The sequence below is a fragment of the Phocoena sinus genome, chromosome 8 (assembly GCF_008692025.1).
Source record: "Phocoena sinus isolate mPhoSin1 chromosome 8, mPhoSin1.pri, whole genome shotgun sequence".
Classification (NCBI taxonomy): Eukaryota; Metazoa; Chordata; class Mammalia; order Artiodactyla; family Phocoenidae; genus Phocoena; species Phocoena sinus.
In genome coordinates, this window is record NC_045770.1 from 58,969,336 (window position 1) to 58,989,699 (window position 20,364).

Sequence of the window (20,364 nt, forward strand, 5' to 3'; positions counted from 1 at the left end):
AACAACCCCAGGATCTTGGTGTCACAAATCCATTTTACAGATTAAGAAACTGAGGTTCAGGGGGATTATTTTACCCCAGGTCACCCAGCTAGCTGGACATCCTACTAAAGATGGGGGGTGGGGGTGGGAGTGATACTGGGATGGTATAATGAGACAGTGCCTGTCACATAATTGGTGCTCATCAGTGTCAGCATTCCTCCTGTCACTCCTCTTCCTTCTCTTCTTTTATCTCCTAAGCTCTCTTATGGACAGTGGCCTCGAATTCCCTCATCTCTGAAACCTCCCCTGACCAGTAGCCCGCAGACAAGCCAGCCCCTCCTCTTGGCTACCGCTGCAGCTTTTAATGAACAGTTGCTGAGTTCCTGTTCTGTGGCAGGTTCTGTGCTAGGACTGCAGATCCAAGTCAATAGGACAGTGCAGATAGCGCTGGCCTCATGGAGTTTATAATCTGGTGGAGGCACCAGATGTTAAATAAATAGTCACATAAATTAATACAGAATTACACATTGTGGTAAGCGCTAAGAAGGAAAAGTGAAGGGTTAGAGGAGAGATTATAATGGGGGTGGGAGGGGGAAGGAATCTAGTCTAAATTGTAAGATTTGGGAGAATTCCCTGGCGGTCCAGTGGTTAGGACTCCATGCTTCTACTGCAGGGGGCACAGGTTCAATCCTCAGTCGAGGAACTAGGATCCCACATGTCGCGTGGCTCAGCCAAATAAATAAGTAAATAGTAAGATTTGGGAAGATTTCCCAGAGGAAGTGCCCTTTAAGCTGAGACCAGAGTGAGGAGTTGGCCTCAGCCAGGTGATGGTGAGGGAGAAGAGAGTCCCAGGCAGGGGAAACTTGAAGAGGGTGAGACAGGAAAGGGCTTGGCATGTTCCGGGAAATGAAGCACAGCCACAGTGGGAGGTGCCCCACGAGCCAGGAGGCATGGTGGGAGATGGGCCTGAAGGAGCGGCAGCAGCCAGCCCAGACAGCCCAAAGTCAGGACCTTGGCTTTTGTCCAAAGAGCCGTGGGAGTCACCAAAACATTTAGAGCAGCAGAGTGACATAATCAAATATCTTTTTTTAAAATTGGGGTATATGGGGCTTCCCTGGTGGCGCAGTGGTTGAGAGTCCGCCTGCCGATGCAGGGGACGCGGGTTCGTTCCCCGGTCCGGGAAGATCCCACATGCTGCGGAGCAGCTGGGCCCGTGAGCCATGGCCACTGAGCCTGCGCTTCCGGAGCCTGTGCTCCGCAACGGGAGAGGCCACAACAGTGACAGGGCCACGTACCGCAAAAAAAAAAAATTAATAAATAAAATAAAATAAAACAAAATTGGGGTATAGTTGACATATAATGTTATATCAGTTTCGGGTGTACAGCATAATGATTCGATATTTGTATATCAAATGTCATTTTAATCAATCTCTCCAGCTGCTGGATGGAGAATAAGGAATGGGTAGGAGGGGCAAGGTAGCAGCAGGTGCCCAGCTAGGAGGCTGTTCTACAGTCTGGGAAAAGATGATGGCCGCTGACCCAGGGAGGATGTGGGAGGTAGAGACCGGAGGACAGAGCCAGGGATATGTGGTGTCATGGGCTGTTGTCATACCCACTTCGCCTGACCCAAGGGGCCTTGAGGCCTTGGCTGGCTCAAGGGGAAATGGTTGCTGCCAGTCCTTTGAGGGGAGAAGGTGTTTGCCTGTGACTCAACGGATCTGGGCCCCTAGAAACCCTCACCTAGGGAAGCTCTTCTCTCCCTTCATGGTAGCTCTCCCAAATCTTCCCTCTCCGCAAGGCTACCTGACTGACCACGAAAATTCACTCACCAAATGCTCACTGGTTCTTACCTGTGCTAGGTAGACATTAGGACTGAGGCCAGGCTCAGTGGAGGGGGCTCACTTAAGTTCCTGCCCCCGACCTCTCTGCTCAGCAGCCCCCTCCCCAAGAGGTCTCCACCCCTGCCGGCCTGTGAACATGCTCCAGTGTCTTCTTAAGCCTTGGAGCGCCCCTCTCCAGGCACTGCCCCCTCTCTTCCTTTCACTGCCGGTGGTCTCAGAAAAGTTGCCTCCTCTGCAGTCCTCAGCCCATTTATCTAGTCTCTGCTCCCAGAGCATCCCCAAAATGGCTCCTCTAAGGACCCAGTGACCTCCGTGCCCCTGAAGGACTGCCCAGGAAGTCACTCGATGGATACTGTCAAGAACTCCCTGTGTGGCCTCCATAGCACCCTTCTCCGCCTGCTTCCCAGACTCCTCTCAGGGCTCTGCCCCACCCTTGTCTTCTCTGATCACTCCGCACATTCTCCCTGGGGGAGGGCAGTGGCTCTCCTTAAATTACCCCTGTGTGCTGGACACTCACAGTTCCCACCTCCAGCCCAGCCTTTCTCCTGCACCTCAGATCTATTGCTCCCTGGACTTCTCCTCTCTGATGACTGAAGTGCCCTCTTCTCCACAGTAATCTCCCTCATGCCCTCATCTTCACGACAACACCGTCAGCCCCTGTCACCTTAGCCCAACACCTGCAACACTCAGACAACCAGCCTCTCCTTTCAGCTCCCATCGCAGCTTGTATTCAACAATCATTTATTGAATTCCTACTATGTGCCAGGATTAAGGAGGCTTTCTTAAACAAAAACGTAAACAACAAAAAAGAAAACATCATAAAGGAAAAAAAGTGATAAACTCAAGTATAATAAAATTTTTAAAGTTCTATTAATCCAAAATACTAAAAGGGACTTCCCTGGTGGTCCAGTGGCTAAGACTCCATGCTCCCAATGCAGGGGGCCCAGGTTCGATCCCTGGTCAGGGAACTAGATTCCACATGCATGTTGCAACTAAGAGTTCACATGCTGCAACTGAAAGATCCCACATGCCGCAATGAAGATCCTTCACATGGCAACGAAGATCCCGCATGCTTCAACTAAGACCCTGTGCAGCCTAAATAGATATTTAAAAACAAAAAACAAAATACTAAAAAAAAAGACCACAAACTGAGAGGAGGCATTACAACATGTTAACAGACAAGGATTATTATTCAGCATATATAAATAACTCCTATATACCAATAAGAAAAAAACCAAACAACCTAATAGAAAAATGAGCAAAAAACGTGAGTAGGCATTTCACAGAAGAGAAAGCAAGCACGGCCAATACACATATGAAAATATGTTCAACCTCACAATCAATCAGGGAAATTTCAAGTAAACCCACACATTTCAAGTAAATACCATTTCACACACATCGGATTAGCAAAAATTAAAGAGTTTGATAACACCAACTTTGTTGAGGGTGTGGAGAGATGGGAACTTTTATGCACTGTGGGTGGGACTCAAAATTGAACATACCAAGTTGAAGAACAATTTGTCAGTATCTAGTAGTTGAAGATGCACGTCATCTGAAAGAGTTATTCCACCCCAACATAAATAACCCGGATAAACTTTAGCAGGTGTAGAAAGATGTACATCACAGCATTTTCTCTAAAGCAAAACATTGGGGACAATCTAAATATCCATCAATAAGAGAATGGAAAAATACATTTGCATTCAGGTGTCCCTTTCTATCTGAACGCTCACTCTCCCGATAATCGTTACAATGACTTTCAAAACTTTTTACTAGTAGAAAACCTGACTTAACAAACCTGCAGGTGCTCCCCAGCACAAGTCTGGGTGAGAGGATGTGGGGTAAGCTGTGGTGGTAACTCCTCTGTTCTCCCAATAGGATAGGCTCGCACCTCATGCTTGTGTTCCTTAAACTTATTTGGTACGTAATTGTTACCATCTCCCCCTCATTGTTAAGCAAAAATGTCTTCTAAGAAAGTGGGAAAACCTGAGCCTGAGAGGCTTAAGAAAGCCCACGCATTAGAAGAAAATGTGGAAGTAATAAAGCTCGTTGAGAGGGCTGGACGCGTGAAAGATGTAAGCTTAGCCAGGCATGCATCCTCCTCCATCACACACAGGAACTGTCCTACATGTGAGAAAACAAACAAACAAACAAAAACAGCCCATTCAGGGGACTTCCCTGGTGGCACAGTGGATAAGACTCCGAGCTCCCAATGCAGGGGGCCCGGGTTCGATCCCTAGTCAGGGAAATAGATCCCACGTGCATACCACAACTAAGGAGCCCACAAGCTGCAACTAAGACCTGGTGCAACCAAATAAATAAATATTAAAAAATATTTTTTAAAAAAGAGCTCATTCAGTGTTAGATAATGAAGCAATCAGTGTTTTAAATGCTTTAGAGCTTTATGCAATGATGGAAATATCCTATATCTGCTGTCCAATGTGATATGATAGCCTTCAGCCGTATGTGTCTACTGAGCAATTGAAATGTGTCTAGAGCAACTGAGGACCTGAAATTTTTAACTTCAAATTCATTTACGTTTAAACTTAAATAGCCTCATGTGGCTAGTAGATACCATATTGGACAACACAGCTTTATACTGTGCAGAAATCCTTGGTGATCATTAATAGTTTTAAAGAATTTCAATGATATTGGGGTGAAATTAGTGGAAGTTTTTGGATGAGCTGGCAACATATTATTATTTTTCCCAAATAAAATTCTGTAATATGAGCTTTTACTATCTACAGATTTACTATCAGGAATGGGCTATGTTAAGGGATGACTGTATAAGCATGTAATGGAATACTATACAACGGACAAAAATGAATGAACTAGAGCAGCACATGGACAAAGCTAAATCTCACAGCTATAATGGAACTGAATAAAGAAGTATATGGGAGGATACACACAGTATGATACTATGAACATAACGTTTTAAAACATGCAAAATAATACTATCCTTATGTATAAAGACATGAATGGGAATGGCCAACTGAGTAAAGGTCAGCTTTGACGGGAAGGAGGAGGTGAGATTATAGGGGACACAGTAATAGACCTTGCTTCTCCCCTGACTCCCTAGCCCCCCACATGCTTTGCAAAGACAAAGGGTGATCAGGGCCAGCACAGAGAGGAGGCACCTCCTCTCAGAAGCCTTCTCTGTCCCCCTCCCCATCAGACAGTGCCCAGGGCCTCCTCGGGGCTCCCAAGGCCCCAGTGTTGGCCTCTGATGCACCGGGTCACTCTGGCCTGATGTAGTCTCTCTCCACATCGCTCCCTCACCAGCAGAGGTGAGACACTGCTCCAGAACAGTGTCTGGAACACTGCCTACGAACACAGGCACTGTGTCTGTGGTTCACCAGCCCTGTTTTCTCCACACTTGGCACAGGGCTCTATAATAACTAAATGAAGGAATGAATACAGGTCTCTTTGGGGATTTAGAGTCATCATTATCATTCATCTCTTCTCTGACCCTCTCTATGTGCCCAAGCATGGTCAGGGCACCGGGGATACAAAGATGAATTGTCCATGGCTAGTGCCCTCAAGAAGTGTCTGGCTCGGAGAGGGGATAAGCCAGGATGTTGTGGGCAGAGGGATGCAGTGATGTGCACTGAGGCAGAGGAACCCAGAGGGGCCCCTGGCCCAGCCTGGAGACATGGGTACAGGGGAAGTCAGGGTACAAGTCCTAAGCCGGTGTTTAAGAACAACTAGGGTCATCTGGGTGAAATCAGGGGAGGGGGCAGCATGCAGAGACCTGGAAGTGAGAGAGAACGTGGCAAATTCTGGGAACCTTATGTGTCTCAGTTCAGTTGGAGAGTCCAGTGGAAGGGAGGAGTGGGACAGACAAGGCTGAAGAGGCAGGAGGGACCAGGTCTTGCAGGGCCTTGAATGTCAGGCTGGGAAGCTTAGTTTATCCTCAGGGCGATGGGAGACATGGAAGGGTACAAGCAGGGGAGGGGCATAATCAGAGTAATGTCTTAGAAAGTTTGCTCGTCCCAGCTGCTGTGCGGACAGGCAGAAGAGGAGGCAGGGGACCAGTGAGGGCCAGTCGTCCAGGCAGGTGGCCAAGCTGGTAGGGATGGAGGAGGGGTGATAAGTGAGGAACTGATTAGAAGGGGGGTTGTGGGGACTTTTTAGGAAGTAGAATCAGCAGGATTTAGGCAGATTGGATGTGAATGTGAGGGAGACAGAGGGTTATCTTGGTTTGGGTTCGCCCAGAAGCCAACACCGGGGCAAGGAATCAAGTGCAAGTAGTTAATTTCTGAGATGATCCTGAAAGCATCACTAAGGGCCTGGGGAAGTAAGACAGGGAAAGGAAGGAAGCCAATTCAGGGTGGTTGTATGTTCAGGCCATTCAAGGTGGCTGTTCTCTTGTTGCCTTTACATCCCCTGCCCGACCAGTGCCTGCTTCACCTACACCCTACTCACATAACTGACCTTCCTACCTACTTGCCCCAGGCCCCAGCTGGTAATTGTTCTTATCAAAGGGGCAGTGAGGGGTGTGCCCCTCTGTTAGTTTCCCTGGTAACTGATGAGCCAACCTGATGTCAATCCCCTTCTACCCCCTGGGAGTGAAGACCGCTGCCATGTCCTGCCCCACGATTGCTCCAGGACCTTGCTTCAGACGTGTAAGCTCCCCCATCCATTAAACCATTGATGTCTTTGTCGCTGACTCCCGGCTCTTTCTTGGGTCTTGAAGCTGGGCAAGCACAGGCCTTTGTAGGCCTGTGAGGTACAGCCCAACAGTGGTCAATGAACAGATTATCCCTGGGGGTCAATCCCATTGTGAACCTCTAGGAGGCAGCACAGAACATGCCTCAGAGATTTCCCACATGAGTGACAAGGAATCTGGAGCATTTATCTATCAACTCTAGTTGTCATTGGTTAAAAGCTGGTCCCCAAATTTTCTGGCCCTTCTGGCCAAATGTGCTCCAGACGGCCAGAGAAAGCTCCCAGGCAGAGTCCCAGGTACCGTCAGTGAGAAGGTGTCGGGGCATAGGGAATAGTGAGCACTGAGGGTCATGATCAGGGACCTGCTCCAACATCTGCTACAGGGGAAGAGGAGGCCCATTTACTCCCAATAGGCTGAGCCCTGGTTCTCCAAGGTGGGCAGAGGAGAGGAATCTGTGTTGAAGTTGGGGAATGGGGGTTGTCTTGATGGCCCTGACTTCTCCCCAGTCCTCAGCCTTCTTGCCTGGTCCATCCACTGCCCCCGGATGGTATGCAGAGCCTCATCTGATTTCCGTGGAGACTGTGCTCCAGCCCCTGGAAATGCCTACTCCGATTAGCTTTGCCAAGTGGTTTGATCATTGCACCCACGTCAAGTCAGAGAAAATTGGTGGCTCTTTAATAAAATAATATCCCATCACCAGGGGTTGACAGCAGGCTGGAGACACAGATTTGGGGAACTTACCAACTTAATGTTCGTTTTTCTAGGCCATAGGGCAGTGAGTTTGCTTAATGGAAGAGAGAAGATAGAGAAGAGGGTTTGGGCTGGAGCCATCAGTTAAAGGAGGGAAGAAGAGATGCCCAGGGACAAGACTGAAGAGAAGCAGCCAGAGCAGTAAGATGTGCAGCAGAGCAGTGTGGTGTCACTGAGGGCGAGGGAAGACAGGCTTGGGAGAAGGAAGGAGAGGGCTGCAGGCTCAGAGCTGGGCCCAGGAGCCAGGCGCCATCTACCAGGCTCCAGGAGAGGTCAAAGAGCCCTGCGTTAGAGTGTGTCTGGAAGAACACTTGCTCCTCCTCTTCCTCTCCCTCCCCCTCCCCCCTCTCCCAGCCTCTGCCTGTGGCCTCGGAAGCCTTAGCAGCTGGCAGACGTCCAGTGAGACCCAGAGTTGACGAGCTACGTCTCACATTTCCAAAGACTTTTGAGACATCCCTTGCTCCTGTCAGCCCCCAGCCTTGATGTACCTGCAGCCTCCTCTCCAGACCAGTGCTTTTCTTTTAGCCCCAACCGTGGTCCCAAGACCCCCCCAACCCCTTTCCTGAGGTCCAGGAGCCCCATGCCGCACCTGTTTGCTCTGTCAGTCCAGCATCCATGGGCAGCTTATGTCCTGAAAAGGGCCACCACTTCCGGAAATTCCCCCTTTCACATTCCTACCACATTCCAGCTGCCCAACCAAGTATTAACCCACAAATTCATAACCCAAGAATTTTAGCCCTGGCAGCTGCTCCTCAGGGCTTTGAATTCCTCCCCTGCCTCCATGTACATTGATGGGAGATGGGGGTGAGTCATTGCCCCTTTCCAGGTCTTAGTTTCCTCAGCTACAAAATCGGGTCGACAATCCTTGCTCTGCCTCCTCCCATGGCTGGCTCTGAGGGTTCACACTTTGTAAATTCTGCTAGTTGTACGTGCTGTTCCCCCTCTTGGAATGCTGTTCCTTTCCTTTCTTCTTTGTGAGTCCTGATCACCCTTCCAAGCTCTACTAATAAAACATGCTACCATTTTTTTCATGTGTGCTATGAGCCAGCATTGTGCTAAGGGCTTTACATATGTTATCATGCTTCATTTGTACATGGAGTCTGAATAGATACTCTGATTATTCCCATTTTACAGATGAGGAAACAGGCTCAGAGAAACTATATGACTTGCTTTAGGTTACGCAGCTAGGAAATGTTGGTCAGAACTAGAACTCAGGACTTCTGAGGTAAGACTGAGGCCTTTCTCATTTCAGTCTGGCTCCTTCCTATCATGCCCACAAGATCTGCCCCTGATTCAGAAGTTAGCTTGTATTAAAAGGAACACAGTGCATGTAGTAAAGAGGCGATAGTCCACAGAGTTCTGCTGGAGCCTCATTGGCCTCTGCAACACTGCCTGCTGCAGGGGGTTGGAGAGGGTAACAAAATCAATACGAGGAGCAAGAAGCCAAATTACATGAGAGTTGAACCCTGAGATCGGGGGGAAATCTTTCACTGAGTACCAACAGATCCCTGTCTCTTTTTTTTATTTATTTATTTTTATTTTATTTTATTTTATTTTTGCGGTAAGCGGGCCTCTCACTGTTGTGGCCTCTCCCATTGCGGAGCACAGGCTCCGGACACGTAGGCTCAGCGGCCATGGCTCACGGGCCCAGCCGCTCCACGGCATGTGGGATCTTCCCGGACCGGGGCACGAACCCGTGTCCCCTGCATCGGCAGGCGGACTCTCAACCACTGCACCACAAGGGAAGCCCCCCCTGTCCCTTTTAAATCAGACTAGTTGAATCTGAGGTACAGTCAGACATTCTTGTTTTGTTAAATAGTTTAAACCTCATAATGAAGAAAGAATTGATGTTTTCATTCATTTCAGCTCTTTAAAAATCAACAAATCAATATCCAAAGATTGGAAATGACCTAAATGTTATTCATAGGGAACTGGTTAAATAAATTATGGCTGTGAACAGAACAAGTAAGCTTTTTGTGTATTGGTGTGAAAAGACTTTCAGGAAATCTGCAGAAGAAAGCTAGAAATATGTGTACAAGTATGTAGCCTTTTGTGTATAGAGAAAGAAAAAAGAGCACACGGCTTTTAGGGCTTGTATATGCATACAGTTATCTGGAAAGATGAAGAAACCATGAATGGTGGTTGTTTAATAGAGTTAATGAGAGAGAGACTCTTCACTGTTTACCTTTCAATATTTGTTTTGTTTGAACTGAGTGAATGCATTCTTTAGTTGAAAATTAAATAAAGAAACATATCACTTTCTTAAATCAAGGTGTCACATTTAATAAAGTTGCTGCAGGGACTTCCCTGGTGGCGCAGTGGTTAAGAATCTTCCTGCCAATTCAGGGGACACAGGTTCGATCCGTGGTCCGGGAGGATCCCACATGCTGCGGAGCAACTAAGCCGGTGCGCCACAACTACCGAGCCTGCCCTCTAGAGCCCGAGACACAACTACTGATCCCACGCACTGCAATGAAGCCCATGCGTTCTAGGGCCCGTGCTCCACAACAAGAGAAGCCACTGCAATGAGAAGTCCATGCACTGCAACGGAGACCCAATGCAGCCAAAAAATAAATAAATAAATTTTAGAAAAAGAAAAAAATTAAAAACAAGACAAACAAACCCACAAAGGAGTGTGCTAAGAAAGCATTCTTGAAAAAAAAAGTTGCTGCAAATGAAGGGGTTTGACAGAAAGATAGATCAATGGAACAGGATAGAAAGCCCAGAGATAAACCCACGCACATATGGTCACCTTATCTTTGATAAAGGAGGCAGGAATGTACAGTGGAGAAAGGACAGCCTCTTCAATAAGTGGTGCTGGGAAAACTGGACAGGTACATGTAAAAGTATGAGATTAGATCACTCCCTAACACCATACACAAAAATAAGCTCAAAATGGATTAAAGACCTAAATGTAAGGCCACAAACTATCAAACTCTTAGAGGAAAACATAGGCAGGACACTCTATGACATAAATCACAGCAAGATCCTTTCTGACCCACCTCCCAGAGAAATGCAAATAAAAACAAAAATAAACAAATGGGACCTAATGAAACTTCAAAGCTTTTGAACAGCAAAGGAAACCATAAACAAGAGCAAAAGACAACCCTCAGAATGGGAGAAAATATTTTCAAATGAAGCAACTGACTAAGGATTAATCTCCAAAATTTATAAGCAGCTCATGCAGCTTAATAACAATAAAACAAACAACCCAATCCAAAAATGGGCAGAAGACCTAAATAGACATTTCTCCAAAGAAGATATACAGACTGCCAACAAACACATGAAAGGATGCTCAACATCACTAATCATTAGAGAAATGCAAATCAAAACTACAATGAGATATCATCTCACACCAGTCAGAATGGCCATCATCAAAAAATCTAGAAACAATAAATGCTGGAGAGGGTGTGGAGAAAAGGGAACCCTCTTGCACTGTTGGTGGGAATGTAAATTGATACAGCCACTGTGGAGAACAGTATGGAGGTTCCTTAAAAAACTACAAATAGAACTACCATATGACCCAGCAATCCCACTACTGGGCATATACCCTGAGAAAACCATACTTCAAAAAGAGTCATGTACCAAAATTTTCATTGCAGCTCTATTTACAATAGCCCAGAGATGGAAACAATCTAAGCGTCCATCATCGAATGAATGGATAAAGAAGATGTGGCACATATATACAATGGAATATTACTCAGCCATAAAAAGAAACGAAATTGAGCTATTTGTAACGAGGTGGATAGACCTAGAGTCTGTCATACAGAGTGAAGTAAGTCAGAAAGAGAGAGACAAATACCGTATGCTAACACATATATATGGAATTCAAGAAAATAAAAATGTCATGAAGAACCTAGGGGTAAGACAGGAATAAAGACACAGACCTACTAAAGAATGGACTTGAAGATATGGGGAGGGGGAAGGGTAAGCTGTGACAAAGTGAGAGAGTGGCATGGACATATATACACTACCAAATGTAAAATAGATAGCTAGTGGGAAGCAGCCGCACAGCACAGGGAGATCAGCTCGGTGCTTTGTGATCGCCTGGAGGGGTGGGATAGGGAGGGTGGGAGGGAGGGAGACCAGACGCAAGAGGGAAGAGATATGCGAACATATGTATATATATAACTGATTTCTTTTGTTGTAAAGCAGAAACTAACACACCATTGTAAAGCAATTATACTCCAATAAAGATGTTAAAAAAAAATGAAGGGGTTTGATAGTGTCTCATTATTGAGAAAAATTTTAAAAACAAAATTTTATATAGGGATTTACCATTTTTCTAAGTAGTTTTGCATAAATTAACATATTAATCTTCTTAAGCCTTACTTAGAACAGATGACTACTCTCATTTCTTAGAGGAGGAAACTGAGGCTCAGAGAAGGCAATGGTCTTGTCCAATGTCACCCAATCTGTAAGGAAAGGAACTGGAACTGGAGCCCCGGGGCCTGATAACAGGAACCACAGAAAATGCAGAACAAAGCCACACCTTTGCTTCTCAGAGTGCTGGTGACTCATAAAAAGGGGGATAAAATAATTCTGTCCTCTTGAGTGGTTTGAAGATTAACTGAGGTAATGTATGTAAAACTCTTAGCACTGTGCCTACCACAGAGCAAATAATCAAAAACTTTCTTTAACTGTTGCTTTATTTAAATTTTATTTAAATAACAGAAGAGGATGTTCCAATTCAGTTGGCATTTCTTGAAATGCCATGAAATGTTCATGAAATATGAACACCCCATATTTCAGCCATACAAACTAAGAAGGGGAGAAGCATCAGAGAACTGAAGGAAGTCTAGGAAGTGATATTTGCCCTAACGATGCTTATGGTCTTATGGGTGAGACAAAGTTTAACTAGACTCACATACCTTTTCTGTAGTTATTATTGTCAGTGTTCAGGTAATTTTTTCCATACTAAGCCTCATTGTAAAATTAAAAAGGAATTGTCCAATTTTATATGCAGTGTTTTTAAATGACAAATGACAGAATTTGCTGGGAGAACTAAATGTTTTTTTCAGAATATTTTATTCTATTTTGGATACTATTGTGCACAACGTTTATCCTCCACCATAACTGAGGTCCTGGGTACATATCTAGTCCCCTAATCATCCTGCATTAGTGAGGGTTTTGGCATTAATGGCGCCAAAATGGCGGTGTTGTCGTGTGTTCTCTGCTTTATCTAATGTTTATCGTATTGACGTACACGATGCTCACCTTGGCTTCTGGCAATTCCCAGATTAGAAAAATACTAACAGAGTAATGCTGTACTTATTGAAAACTGTCATATAAAAAAACAACGGAATTGTTCTTTCCAGTTAATTTTTTTCCCCAAAGTTTGAGAATAAGGGGATTAATTTGCATCTCAGAGGAGAAAGCCCTTATTTCCTGGAGAGAGAAGTGTGAGGAGGGCCGCAAATGTCCTTACTCACCAGAGAGCCTGGTTCGTGTGGAAACACTTCCATCTGCCACCACTTGAAGATGTGACTGGCAGAAGCTCTTAGATGTTGCCACTCTCAGAAATGGACAAGAAAGGCCAGAAGAACAAAAGGTAGGATAACAAGAGGGCAAGATCAGGAGGGTTTGTGTCCACCTTGAGCTGCTTATGCAGGTTGGCAGGGAGGCATTTCATTGGAATCCTGCTGCCTCTTTCAGTAACCGAACTGACAAGAAAGAGAACCCTTCCAAAGGATTTGGCACTTCTGGGTTTAGGGAAGCAATCCACAGTGTTCAACTTTTCTCCAGGTGGCTTATGGACTGATGGTGTATGTCCAGGATTTAGAAAAGAGCAGGAGACAAAGGGTTCCAAGCAGTAATGTCTAGTGTATAAACAACTACACTTGGTCAAACCTGTATACAAGATGTGCAGGAGAGGAGAAAGCAAAGCACAAGCCAAGATTACCTATGAGGGAAGTGATGAAAAGCGTGTCTTAGAAGAAATATCGAACAATCCTCCATCTATAGAATGGACATAGGGACAACATCCCTCTGTGAAAAAACACCAATAAAATAAAAACCTGGATCTCCTTACGTGATCACTGCTTTTCCTGGATTTTAACCAGCATTCTTCTTGTTCCTCAGGCTTTAAATAGGGAGTTCAGCATGGACCCCCCCACTGGAATAGAAAACTCACCAGTTTGCTGACCCTGGTTCATAGACCCTGGAGAATGTCTGATAGAGGAATACTACTAGCCAAAGAAAAGAGAAATGGCATTGATGTGAGAGAGGCAGGTGCCACATGGTTTTGATTTGCCTTGAGCAAACTGGATGAAAATGAAAAGAAATGAAGACTAGGTACTGTGATAGCAATGCCCACTTCAATGAAAACCACCACCTCACTGACATAGGTGCTGGTACAAGGTGTTTAGAGGACGAGGAATCTGTCATATAGATAATGGTTGATGACATTGACATTGCAGAAGGTTGGCCTAAGCTTCTGTCCTGTGTGGGCAGTGGCTCCAGCAAATCCCATCTCATACATGCACACACACACACACACACACACACACACACACACACACACACACACACATGCTTGCACAAACCCAAACCTCAACACCGAACACATCTGATGAGATGTGGTGCTTTATACAATCATGGATTATAAATAGCTACAAAGCAGTCACAGGCCATTAATGTCAACACATAGTATTTAGGAGATGATAATGAAGAGAAAGAAAGTCAGCTGAGTCACGCACCCAACACAGGAGATGATGTTCTTTGATACAAAAGTCAACATCAACAGCAACAGAAATCCATGTAGCATTTGCTGAAGAGGAAACATAGCATTCGGGTGTAAAGGTAAGAACTCAGGCCAATTAGAGTGATTAGGGCCAGGTTCCCCACCATGGTGACAACTTGTTAACCCAGAAATGGTGAGTTCAGGCCCTAAGAAGTAGTTTCCGCCAGGCATTCCCATATGGGGAGACATGTGCAAAGAAAATTCACCTCCCTTTCAAACTATAAAAGATGGGATGATTCTCATGAGTACCATACACACTAAGTGGTCTGCTAGGGCTGCTGTAACAGAGTACCACAGAATGGGTGGCTTAAACAACAGAAATTAATTTTCTTACCGTTCGGGAGGCTAGAAGTCCAAGATCCAGGTGACAGCAGGACTGGTTCCTTCTGAGGGCCTCTCCCCTTGGCTTGTAGATGGCCATCTTCTCCCTGTGTCTTCATACCACCTTCCCTCTGTTGTGTCTGTATCCAAATAGCCTCTTCTTGTAAGGACACCAGTCCTACTAGACTAGGGCCCACCCCAGTGACCTCATTTTAACTTAATTGCCTCTTTAAAGATCCTTTCTCCAAAAAGGTTACATTCTGAGGTACTGGGTGTTAGGACTTCAGCATCTTTTGGGGGAGGGATTCAGCATAGAAGAGTGGAGAAAAGCAAAATATAGTCCAGTCTCTTCTCTGTTTTTGATTTCCTCCCCGTTTCCCTTCGAGACAAATGGCTTCTGATCATTTGGGGATTTGGGACTTACACCTTTGTAGCAGTGAGTAGAGATGGGACCCTGGCTTCTACTTCCATTCCTATATTTACTCCTCTGCCATTTTTTCCCCGTATTTTGTTTTGTTTTGTTGTTGGTTGGCTGGTTTTTGTTGTTGTTGTTGTGGCAGGTATCCTGCTGGCTCTTCCTTCAAAATACATCTGGCATCCGTCCGTTTCTCACCACCTCCACTGCCTCCACCTGGTCCTAATCTTCATGATCTCTCGCCTGGATTTCTTCATTGTCTCCTTCCTGCTCTGGCTGCTCCCATCCTCAGCCCACTGTGGTTTATTCACCACACTGAAGCCAGATTCAGCCTTCTAAAACGTAAGGCACACTGTATCTCTGCAATGGCTTTCCACCTCACTCACTGTCCTACAAGATTCCACCAACCTCTGGCCTCCACTTCAATTCTTCCGTCTTCACCCCAGGCACCAGCCTCCTTCCTCTGGCAGCCAGACCTTTGTACTTACTGTTCCCTCCGGCTGGAAGGCTCTCCTTCAAGTCTGTTCGAACGCCCCCTTTTTAGCCTCTTCTGAGGCTTCACCTGACCACCCTACTTAAAAATCAGGGTTTCCGGGCTTCCCGGGTGGCGCAGTGGTTGAGAGTCTGCCTGCCGATGCAGGAGACACGGATTCGTGCTCCGGTCTGTGGAGGATCGGCTGGGCCCGTGAGCCATGGCTGCTGCGCCTGCGCATCCGGAGCCTGTGCTCCGCAGCGGGAAAGGCCACGGCAGTGAGAGGCCCGTGTACCACAAAAAAAAAAAATAAATAAATAAATAAATAAAAAAATCACATCCTCCTTCTCCTCCTAATCCCTCTTCCCTCTCTGCTGTTTTCCCCACAGCACTTGTCACCTCCTAACACAGCACGTAATTTACACTTTATGATACCTGTTCCTTTTTGTCTCTCTCACCCTACTAGGCTATAAGCTCCAGGGAAGGATCTTTCTTTTTCATTTACTGATGATTTCCAAATACCTACAACAATGCCTACAACATAGTAGGCTCTTGGTAAATATCTGTTGAATAAATAACGAATGAATCAATAATAATAAGGTTCCTGCCTCAAAGAGCCCTTGTGAAACTTACACGAAATAATTAATTTGACTTGCTTTGCAAAGGAAAGGAATTATATAATGAGTACCCACTGGTACTAGATGTTCTGCAAAACAGTTACATGGTTTATCTCATTTATTCCCCACTATGAATCTCATTCATTCATTCAGTGAGTAACTGTTGTGCACCTACTATGCACTAGGCACCGTTCTAGGCACTGGGGTAAAGCAGTGACAAAACTAGACAAAACCCCCTGTCCTCTGAGAGCTTTCAAGAAGAGACAGACAATACAAATAAAACACAAGGGACTTCCCTGGTGGCGCAGTGGTTAAGAGTCCGCCTGCCAATGCAGGGGACACGGGTTCGATCCCTGGTCTGGGAAGATCCCACATGCCATGGAGCAACTAAGCCCGTGTGCCACAACTACTGAGCCTGCGCTCTAGAGCCTGCGTGCCACAACTACTGAAGCCTGCGCGCCTGGAGCCCGTGCTCCGCATATAAGAGAAGCCACCGCAATGAGAAGCCCGCACACCACAACGAAGAGTAGCCCCCGCTCACTGCAACTAGAGAAAGCCTGCGCGCAGCAACGAAGACCCAATGCAGCCAAAAATATAAATAAATAAATAAACAAACAAACAAGCAAATAGAATGTAAAGTGTATGTGATTATCCCTCTTTTTTATGACGAGGAAACTGAGGTGCCCAAGGTCATCTGATTAATGAGTGGCAGAGTCAAGATTCAAATGTAAGTCTTCAAGGTTTATATGCTCTGTGCCTCGTGGATGAAGGCACCCGGGTTTAGGTGGAGTGAAAGCTTGTGGACAAGGTGTGTGGGTCTGGGGTGAGGATGCGGGGTGGGGTCTGGAGGGCTGGCTGAGACTCCCCCCCTTAATTTTTGCTTCCCACTCTATCCCAAGGGCCTCCCCTTCCTCATGATTGAGAGTCAGATGCATTTTACTTACTGCCATGCTGGTGGGATCCAAATCACAGGCATCTCATGGGTGGTGGGTAAACTCTTCTTCCCAGATGGTGTCACAGGGGACGCTGGGAGGAGCAGCTGAGCTCAGTCACATCTCCCAGGGGATGGAGTCCTGTTGTAGAGGCTGCCATTCGAGGAGGCAAGGACTTCTGGGGGCATACAGAGGGCAGGGCTTTTGGTAGGGGTGGAGGCCCTGGAGTGGGGCAGGGTAGCCCTGGAGGGGGGCAAGGTAGGGAGCTGGGGGTGCCAACCTGGAGAAGAGCCAACTCGGGGTCATGGTGACACCTTCCCGTGGCTGCCCTGGGCTGAGGGCAGGTGTGCCGTGTGCCCCTAAGGCCAAGCTGGGGAGACAGAGCTCCTGTGAGGAGGGCTCTCCCACAGGGACAGGGGTTGCCTAGGAGGGAGTGATCTCTCCATCTCTGGATGTGAGGGGAAGATGCAAATGATGACAGGGTGTTAGGGAGGTACAGAGAGGACCCTTGTTGGCGGGATAAGCCCTTTCAGAGACCCCAGCTTCAGAGAAGGGAGAAGATTCTGACTTCCCTTCAAAAGAGCTCCCAGACCAGATGGAGAGGCTGGTCCTCAAGGCCTAGAGCCCAGCCTGCAAGTCCTTTGGGAGGGCCTCTCTAGCCCCACTCCCCAGCACTCAGCTGTGTCCTCAGACCCAGGGTTTGGGTGTCTTCCTGGCAGCCAGTGAAGGTGGGGGACACCATCTGGGGCCTCTGGAAGGTAAGCAGGAGGTTAAAGGAATACCCATGGCCAGAGGACATCATAGGGCTGTCCTTGGGGACCACTCCTGGCAGAACAAATGAGTGTCAAGTCAGTGCCTTTGAAACCCCAAGCTGGGACACTGGGCCTCAGAGGGGCAGCGCCCTGAGGGTGGAGCAGCTGTATCTGCCCCTCAGTCTTGCCCTCACAAAACCAGCAGTCCGACACATGCTCCTCTGAGGGAATAAAATACCCCACAGTGCTGGTGCAGAGTGGATGGATCAGCTAGGGGCTCTAGGGCGCTAGACGGGGAGTCCTTGCAAGCCCACAGGGGCAGGTTGGCTGGAATGGAGATCTGAAACGTCACCTGCTCTCACCCAGGAAGAGGCAGCAACCTCTTGTCAATGCTGATCAGCCCCCACCATCAGGAACACACCTGTAGCCAACAAGGTCGGGCTTACCACTTGCTGCAGCAAAGACTTCCCATCAGGGGATTCCCTGGGGTGTCTCCAAAGGGAGGAGTTAAGGAAGGGGTGCTTATAGGGTTGTGGGGCTGGAGTGAGTCAAAGGATGGTCTCTGGCAGAGATTGGTCAGGATTTGCAAAGCAGGAAGTTGCTGGAAGAGTCAGAGATCTTATGTTGAGAACACAGGAGCCCTCGTGGAGAATTACTATTAAATCAGTTTGCCTGTGGTTTTCTCTTGGAACATGTGGGTCTAAATACATGGGTGTTTTCAAGTGTGAGCTTAGTCTGAGGTGGATATCACAGCTTGGTCAGGCACTGTTAACTGTTTTGTAAATCAGGTATGTTTTGCAAATTGTGTTCCCAGTTTCAATTCTCAGTCCTACCCCTATCTCACACTCTCCAACAACCTGGCTGCCAGCAGGATCATTTTCTTCTCATCACTCCACGGGAGAAAGTCTGGACCCCAGCCCCCATTCCTGCCTCTGCCGCCAGCTCTGGGCAGCAGGGGGCAGCAGGGCAGCATCCATGAACCCAGGACCCACAGTAGACTAAGCACAGCCTGGCAAGGGAGTTGAGCCAGCACTCAGATTGAAGGGATATGTCTGAAGCTCTGAACTGCCCCTTTTGATTTCCTTCGTTCCCAGGAATTCTGGGGACAGGGGACAAAAGGGTGAGGGAAATGGGAAGTAAGGAGGGAGGGAAACTGAAGGAAAGGGAGGAAGAATGGCGAGGGAGAGAAGGAAAGGGGGTCTACAGAGCTGGCAGCTGGATCCCCTCCCCACTCCCATCTCTTCCTGTCATCCCCAACCCTGTCTACTTCCATCTCCTGGTTTTAGTCTGACTCCATGGCAGCCCCTCCTGGTCCCTCTCTTTCTCCCACAGGCTAGGCACCCACCTGTGGCCCTTCTGTCTCCAGGTATCTATGTGGTACCTGCCGGGACAGCCCCTACCCCTCAGATTTCTCCCTCACACACAGATGTGACCACTGTGTGTGACATAAACACAGACATAAACACACACACACACACACACACACACACACACACACACACACACACACACTACCACAGGCTGGGTGACAACTTTTAATTTCCTCCCCCACATTTTTCAATTGCTTTGGTCACAAAGGCTGGTCTGACAGTTTAATCCCACAGTGAGGTAGGACTTTTCATGTGGCTGCTGATTTGGAATTTGGCTCCAGGACATAAATCTGAGGACACAGAGGGGTAAAATACCCACCTACTAAAGTAACCTGAAAACAATTGGGGTTAGATACCTTCTCTGAGTTTATTACCCAGCTCTCTACCACCCTTCACTCTTTTTTAACAATTATTATTTATTTAGGTGCACCAGGTCTGAGTTGTGGGAGGTGGGCTCCTTAGTTGCAGCACACTGTCTCCTTAGTTGTGGCAGGTGGGCTCCTTAGTTGCAGCATGCATGTGGGATCTAGTTCCCTGACCAGGGATCGAACCTGGGCCCCCTGCATTGGGAGCACAGAGTCTTAGCCACTGTGCCACCGGGGAAGTCCCCCACCCATCACTCTTGACTCTACAAGCAGAACACCTGACATCTCTGCAGCTGTGAGTTCACAACCTAGTGGGAGGGGGAAGGGGGCCGGACAAGGGCTTTCCCACTCCCAAGCCAGGTGAGGGATGCTCTAGGAAAATCACTCAGGGAGACTGGAGTATATCAGTTAAAGAGTTTCAGCAGGAAAGATGGGTCACACTCAAATTGGTGACTTTGGGATTGTTTAATGAAGAGACTCTTACAAAAGTGTGGTCTGGTGTTTGGGGGATTCCATGCAGAGGGGCACTGATGTCAGGTTGTCAGGATCAGAGAAGCAAGGACAGCAAGAGGGGGCTGTGGCAGTTCTGGGGATGCCACAGACTGGTCCCTTTCCTCCTCACCTTGCCCCACATCCAGAGGAGAGTGGCACGCAAAGGAGAGGGAGCAGGGTCCTCCCAGCACAGGGGAAGAGGAGGAGGGAGCAGTAAATTAAGTAGACGATTGGAATTTTAAACTGGACTGAACTTCAGTTGTTATCCAAAAGTGACTCAAAGTTTTGGAGTTTACCAAATATGCAGTTATGGATGGAAAAGGGAAATTAGACATATCAAGCAGAGAGAGTCAATGGGAGAAAAATAAAACAGTTGCATATTTGTGCCTTACTGCATGCTCACTGTTCAGTAAACTGGAAAAGGAGGTACTATCTGTTCCATTTTACAGATGAAGAAACTGAGTTTGCAATCACAGGGCTAGTGGTGGCTAAACTGGGCCAGAACCCTGATCTTCCTGCCTCAGCTTCCCTGTGTCCCCAGACCTCCTCCTTTCCCTGAAGCTGCTACTTGGTAACTCTGAGTTCAGCACACACTAAAGTCACAGTTGGTACAAACAGAACTGAATCGGGAGCTCCAAGGTCAGAACCCA

The 20,364-nt window shown here is 47.1% G+C and overlaps 1 protein-coding gene across 5 annotated transcripts in view; it reads right to left on the bottom strand.

The window, feature by feature from the left end:
- Positions 1–20,364, bottom strand: part of P2RY6 (pyrimidinergic receptor P2Y6) — a 98,331-nt gene that overhangs the window by 37,739 nt on the left and 40,228 nt on the right. For 2 of the 5 annotated variants that reach the window (XM_032639325.1, XM_032639323.1), the window contains exon 2: positions 16,748–17,486. The exons of 2 other annotated variants lie outside the window; for them this stretch is intronic. The gene's annotated coding sequence lies outside the window, so the exon portion shown is untranslated. Of the gene's footprint in view, positions 1–14,312; positions 16,196–16,747; positions 17,487–20,364 lie in introns of those variants that run through there. One more of the 5 variants, XM_032639327.1, reaches the window with a different exon arrangement.